This window comes from Heliangelus exortis, chromosome Z (assembly GCF_036169615.1).
Source record: "Heliangelus exortis chromosome Z, bHelExo1.hap1, whole genome shotgun sequence".
Lineage (NCBI taxonomy): Eukaryota > Metazoa > Chordata > Aves > Apodiformes > Trochilidae > Heliangelus > Heliangelus exortis.
The window spans coordinates 12,122,955-12,130,658 of NC_092454.1; positions in this window are offsets into that span (position 1 = coordinate 12,122,955).

Consider the following 7,704-nt stretch of genomic DNA (forward strand, 5'->3'; position numbering starts at 1 on the left):
CTGCAGCCTAGGAGGCTTCGGTTGCCCTCTTCCGAATCCCTGGTGAACAACTGAACCCCCTGGGCTGCTCAAATCCTGTGTCTTGAAACAATTCCCTGTTTCATGAGTTGCTCACCATTGCTAGATCATAAAGGGAAAGCATCACTTGAACATTACTTTGCAGCATACTGGTTAGGTTGTGAGAACCAAAGAGGGAGTTTCAAGAATTTTTTTCCTTGTAGACATAGAAGAAAACCTGGATGCAATGCAGGTCTGTATTCTTTCCAAGACCAATTATTATCTTACTCCCAGGTCCTGATTAAATTACAATTTCAGTATGCCACACAAGAGTCCCAGACATACAAGCTTCCCAGACTTGTAAGTTTAGCAGCCTAATGTGTCAAAGGATCTGCAAGTAATGCATTTGAGTATCATATTCTTGGAGAAAGTTGTAATGACTGCACTAGCAGAAGAAGAAAGCTACACTGTTGTATGAGAAAAGGATACCATGAATGCTTAACTCCAGAGTAAAGAGAGATCTAACCATGTCACTATAAGCTAGGAGAAAATACCTAAAGTAACACACAGGGATAAATCTCAAAGCCAGACTCTTTTCTTAGTGTTTGACTTTTAACAGCATGGTTTCTTGCTTGACTTGCTGGAGTGTTAATCCATATCTTGATGCTTAAATGTTCTTGTGCATTATGCAGAAAGCTATCCAGGTGTCAAAGCATAACTGTGAATTTCAGTAGATAACAAACTGCCTAAAAGACATCCTCTGCAATGCTCAGCATGATAAAACTTTTGTGCTTTTGTTTATGTTAATGTAGACATAATTTTATGTCAGCAAAACAGCACAATAAATGATGTTCAGAACAACCCATACTTAGCCCAGAATACTAGCAAGATACTATTCTTAGGGGAAGTCCCAGTTATCTGTTCACTAAAGTCATAACTTCTTGAATTTGGCAAATCACTCCAAGATGAAAATAGCTTGGATGCATTGGGGCTGGATTATGAACTTGGAAGGCAGCTCTCTCTTAAGGCCAGTGAGCCACAAGGTGTAGGTCATGAATCTGCTGTTCAGAAAAGGCACAGCCCATCCACATTTGGCCATATTGACTTAGGCCAGACCATCAGTTCAAGCTGTGCATGTCAGCGTGTGTCCAACACTGCTCTAGGTGTGCATCAGCAGAGAGAAATTTTGCTCCACGTGTGCTGCGAGTCCCAACCATTGGTGTGTGAAGTGTGGACTCCACTGCACTGGGAAGAGGCACTAGCCTGGGCACTGTGAGAAAGGAAAAGTTGCTCTGAGTGTGCTCACAGCAGCAGACCTGTGGCCCAAGAATAGAGTCTTTCCAGCTCCAGCTCTGAAACTATACATTAATGATTAAAAAAACTTCTGGGATATTTGTGGGGATTGATCTGTTATTAGTATAGCATGTTTCAAAAACACCTCTGTTGCCTCCAAGTGTTCATATCTTCATGTGTAAGCGTTTCCTTTCATGAGCTAAAATAAACACAGCTGAAGGATACAAAATGGCACTTTCAGAGTTCTTTAAGAGATTTTTCCTGATGGGTCTCTTGTTCGAAATTCCTGGTGGGGTGCTGCTAGAGAGGTGCACATTGCTGCAGAATGATAACGAACCTGAAGGTGCAGACTGACATCTAGTGACAAACTGAAAGAACCTTTAAAGCTCAGATATTCTCATTAGGCATTGACTTTGCCTAAAGACTTTTAAATATCTCTCCTCCTCAAATAGCTAACCAAACTCTTAAGGTAATAACAACCTCCAATTGCATTTCCAGGTTTCCCTTTGAAATGCCTCTTCACTAGAAATACTGCCTCACTTTCTCTTTGAGTTATTCTTGCACTCACTTTAACAGTAAATAAAATCCAGTCCCCTTCATTCCTGTTCATGACTGTCTGCTTCGAAACCTGATTATTCAACTGAGTGCCTGTGCAGAAGCTCTGATCTAATCAATAACCCTGAGCTTGAGCAGGCACAGGTACGGGTGCTGTGCAGCTCAAGGCCATTAGATTGGGAGTTTGCATCTCTAATTTATAATGAGGGTTATTTCTCTCCTGCTTCAAAGGAGATTTCTGATTAATCCATTCAGAGGCATTTATTGAAAATATATTTTTATTGTGATTAAGCAGCTATAAGAATCTCCTCTGGCTACATTCTCTGCATCAGCCGGTGCCTTGACTGACCATTGAGATGAAGTCTGCACGAAAAGTCTGTGCAGCCAGTTAACCCATTCCTTTGCTAGGTACCATGCTCCCTAGTTGCAGGGAATTGTTTTCCTTAGAGGTGTCTCTTTCAGATCTTAAACAAATGTGCATAGCTGCAGATTCTTTCCTGAAATCGTAACTGTCAAATAGAAACCCGCAGGATGGCTGAGCAAACTGGGCCAAAAAAAGAGCTGGAGACCAAAAAAAGAACAAAAACCAAACTACTTCAGTTGTGCAAGTTTTTTTTAAAGACTTTATCTGTCTGCTTGTGGGGCACTGCAGACTAGTTAGGGTGGGAATTAAAATAAAGGTAGCTCACTCTGGTAGGAACTCTCTCCTACACTCATGCATTCCCTGGTACAGTGATATATTATTTCTACATGGACTTGTGTTTTTCCTTGCATAGACCAACTGAATGACTACACTTATTGTGCAATGATCAAATTATCCATTCAACACTGACTTAGAGCATCATTGTTCAATGAATCTTTCCAATTTCCTTCAGAAGTCACATCTGACCTAATGTCATATAAAACAGGAATCTTGCAGAAAAATTACTTCTTTGTCTCTGTAGTTGTGAAAAAAAGGTCTCTGATTAGCTTAGGAAAGAAGTCTGAAAATAAAATACCTTCAAATTTATTTTTAAGCCAAATCCTAAAATTGGGATAATAAGATTGCTATCAATTCATAGCTACCAACAATTAACCCAGAGTTAAGAGGATAGATGTCTTGTCTCACAAGGTGGGCAACCTGAGTAGATTCACTCTGGACTTCTTAAAAATGAGGAGAGTAGGTATGGTTAGATCCCTCCCTCCTTTCAAATCTGTCCATCCCTGGGAGGTCATAATGGCACAGGTTGTTAACCTTTCCTAACTGCCCCAGGGGCAGGGTTAACCCTCTCTTAGTTAATCACTTTTAACAACCCATTTGGTGAGCTTAACCTCTTCAATTCTCTGTGTTACTCTAAGAGTAAGACCATTGCCCAGGAAGCTTATACAAAACAAAACTTTACCTAAAATTGGTCAAGATTATAAGGTTGTCAAGAAACACACAACAGGATTACTCTCCAGCCACCAGGCTGCAGCTATCAGAACTTAGCAAAATAGTATTTTCATCAGGTTACAGGTTAAATGGAAATGTTACCCTTATGTACCAAGAATAACATTAGAAATGGGGAGAGAGAGAAAGAGATGCACACACGCACACATATCTATATATAATGTTGGGCTAGAAGGGACCTCAAGGATCATGTTGTCCAACCCTTTTAATATTATTGTTTATACGATATGTCTCAGCACCCCATCAAGCAGAGACTTAGAATATATATTGAGAGAGATGCACATAGATGAAGAAAGAGGGGACAGAAAAGATATCACCACCCTTGAATTCAACAATGATCTTGGCATGGCATTGTGGCCCTTGGATGGTGGGCATGCACACCCAGCATACTGAATCTGCCCCACTCTTGAGAACAGTGTCCAGATGGCTTATCCAATGAACACCCCACCAGAGCAGAATGTCCAGTTCATCAGGGCAGTTGTTTTCAGACAAGTATTAATTTCAGGACTAGAAATAGTGTCTGAAATAGTGTCTGAACAAGCTGGTCACCTTCTCTGATGAGACAGATGACTTGCTGGTGATGGCAGAGCAGTGCTGTTATTTATCTTGACATAAATAAAGTTTTGATGCTCTCTGTCTTGACATCCCCAGAAATCAATACTGAGGCTAATCCTATTCAACATCTTCATAAATGAGGTTTATAATGGGACAGAATGCACACTCAACAGATTTCCAAATATAAAAAAGTGGGAGAAGTGTCTGATACACCAGAGGGTTGTGCCAACATTCAAAGGGTCCTAAATGAGCTGGACAAAGGGGCTGACAGGAACCTCAGGCAATTCAGCAAAGGGAAATGCAAAGTCATCTCCCTGGGTGTGGATAATACCCAGCACTGATACAGGTGGGGTCTGATTGTCTGGAAAGCAGCTTTGCAGAGAACGACCTGGGGATCTTGGTGGATGAGGTGAACATGAGCAATGTGCCCTTGTAGCAAAGGCCAGAAGCATCTTGGGCTGCCTTAAGCAAAGTATTTCTAGCAGATTAAGGGAGATGATCCTTCCCATCTGCTTACCCTGATGAGGCCATGATTGGGATGCTCGGACCAGTTCCAGTCTCTTCAGCACAAGAGAAAGACAAATTTACTGGAGATGCTCCAGTATGATGGAGAGCTGGGAACATCTGCCATACAAGGAGAGGCTGACAGAACCCAGGTTGGTCAGCCCAGGACTGAAGAGGCTTAGGGGGATCTTTTCAATGTGTGTAAGTATCTGATAGTGTTGGAGGTTAAAGAAGATGTAACCAGACTTTAAGTGTTGTCCAGGCAACAGACACAAACTGAAATTCAATACATTTCATTTAAACCTAAGGAAAAAAACACTTTTTTTTTTAATGGTAGGTGTGGTCAAGCATTGGAACAGGTTGCCCAGAGGCATTGTGGAATCTGCATCTTTGGAGATGCTCAGAATCTCTCTCAACATAGCCTGACTAACCCACTTTAGCAGCTCTGCACTGAGCAGGGAGATTAGACTAGGTCATGCCCAAGAGAAACCCCAGCTATTCAGTGCTTCTCTTTGATTCTTGGATGGCAAATAGATTGCTATGGGTATGCCTTTTTACCAATATTAGCTCATTTCTGTCTCACATGAAATTTGTTCTGAAAAGCCTCTGAAAGTTTAATGCCCTCAAATCATCTTCCACTCTGTATTTCAAATCAGCTATTACATGCTTATGGTCATAAAGATTTTTCAAAACTGTTTTAACTGCTTTTTATTTCTGTTGAAACAGCTGACAAGGCTCAGAGGAAATGTACTCTCCCTCATGCCCATCAAAAAGCATTTCCTGCTCAGCTTCAGTCCTGATTCATAGGCAAATCCAGTGATGCATGTAGAGATAAAGAGCGACCCATCAGCTCCAACTAAAGCTAACAGGGATACTACAGCACTGCATTAAATAACTGCTCACTTTGTACAGCCAATCAGAAATAGTGAGAAGAAGAATCGAGCTTGAATTTCAGCTTTGGGATTACATTTTCAGAAATGTAAATAGAAATATTGAATTTTGAGCACCCTTACTATACATTAATTCTATGTGAAATGTACAGAAGACTGAGTTCCTGCTCAAAAAAGAACAGGACTCTTTGATAAGGTGTCTTCTCTCTCTCAAAAATAACTATGGTTTTAACACCAGTTTCAAGGTGTTTCAAGGCCATGTTTTGCAATACTACAATAAACAAACAATATCTGAGATATATTTCTCAAAGGCCTATTTATCAGGATTGGTTGTTAGTTTGGAATTTCAGCATTTATTAAAGAAAGGAACATTTCAGCCTTTAAAAGCCCTGGCATCTGATAACTTGTGAGTTAAATTGGAAGATGGTACTTCTTTTATTTAAAAAAAAATATTCTGATCTGGATGTCAAAAACCAAAACAAATAATTTGAGATACACTTGCACTTATATGGTGATCTGCCAGCCATGCCACTCCGGACTAGTGCTCCCAGCCTTCAAAAAAAGGCATCCCTTCCAGAACTTTTTCCTTTCCCTCATGCTAATCCTTAGACCTCACAGTTCTGCTATTTTTCCCTCTCCTCCCCTGCACCTAATGAGCTGTGTGGCCCTAAAAAACAGACCTCAAAGAGACTGATGCTGCCTATTTTCCTCTCTGAGTGCCATGACCACTGTTCCTGCCTTTCAATGCATCTTACCTGTTCACAGATATCACAGAATATGAGGGGTTGGAAGGGACCTTGGGAGATCACTGTGTCCAGCCCCCCCTACCAGAGCAAGGACCACCTGGTGTAGGTCACACAGGAACACATCCAGGTGGGTTTCAAATGTCTCTAGAGAAGGAGACTCCACAACCTCACTGAACAGCCTGTTCCAGTGCTGACACACTCACAGTGAAAAAGCTTTTTCTTTGTTATCCTATGCTCCAACTTGCATCCATCTCTCCCTGTCCTACCACTGGTCATCACTGAGAAGAGCAGAAGAACTGCTGGCAATAAAAATTCATCTGCCAAACAAATGCAGACTGGCTGCACTTCAGGACTGACTCTTGGCACTAGAACTGAAGGTATCAAAGACTGGATTATACCATGAATTTAATGTTAAGCATGTCCTTGGTGGGCTCCTACAGGCACATGTCCATAGGGCAATATCTACATTGGGTTACAGCCAGCAGCAAGCAACTTCCCTTGTTTGTCTACACATGAAATAGGAGAGCTGAACTGCTGCAGTGCATGGCTACAAAACCTCGGAGTAAGATGAAACAGGGAGGGTCAGGATTGGGGTTTGAAAGCAACGCAGGGGCAGGCAGCTACTGGACGCTGGAGGAGTGCTATAATGTCATTGACCACAGGGGGGCAACCAGGCACCCAGCCTTTGGGGAAGGAATTACTCGGCCTTTAGAAAGAGAGCAGCCCCATTCCCCCTCCGCCCTAAAAGAGACATAGCCTTTTATCTTTGATAATTTAATTATCCTTTCAAAAAGCAGTCCTTTTTCTTGTTTGTTTGTTTTTTTTTTTTTTTTTTAGAAAAGGTCACAGATTTCCCTCCTTGAAAATAAGAGGCAAGATCTGCTTGTCTGTCTACACTGCAATATGGAGTGGAAAGCACTGCTTTTTGTTTTTACACTGCTTCAAGTACTTACCTGGAACAACACAAGGCAATATACTCTCGTTTGATGTCTCTGCATGATATGAAGTAATTACCTTTAACACACAAGTAAAATAAGACAACTAATTAACATATCTTGCAGACCTAAATGAGTGATATGCGAAGATGAATACAACATAGAAGGCAGCCGAATTACAACTGGCTTTTCACAGTTTAGTCTGGGACAAGGGCCCCGAATATTTGCCGATTAAACAAACACAGAAGGAGTAGCTAGGAAATGAGAAATGAATGCTGGAAACTTACAGGCTAAAGTTTTGCTCCATATATAATTTTTTATAGCTTTCTCATGCAAAAAACAATTTCATGCCCTTTTCATCCATGAAGCAACCCCTCTACAGATCACAAATATCTAATGTCATCATTGCCACAACTCCTAATTCTCCATATCTTTTGGCATGCTGCAGGGTCTGGTACTGTGTCTGCTAAGGCAAAGATATTCACTATTCATCCTCACTTACATAGTCTGTATGGAAGAAAAGTGACTCCCATAAACCACCCAAGGTACTTGTTTTAAGTTAATGAGATCACTGTGAAAGACAGAATGAACATGGACAATAAAACACAACTGTGACATCACTAATACTGCAAGATTTCAGGAGAGTGAAAACTTCTTTGAAGAGTTTGCTTGCATGACTTGCTTGCTTATTAAATGACAAGTGACAGGCCTTTGTAAAAGACATAGACATACAAAATCAAGTGTCATGAAGAAAAGAGGCACTTTGTTTCCTGCATTGGCTTCATTCAACCATGACGGTT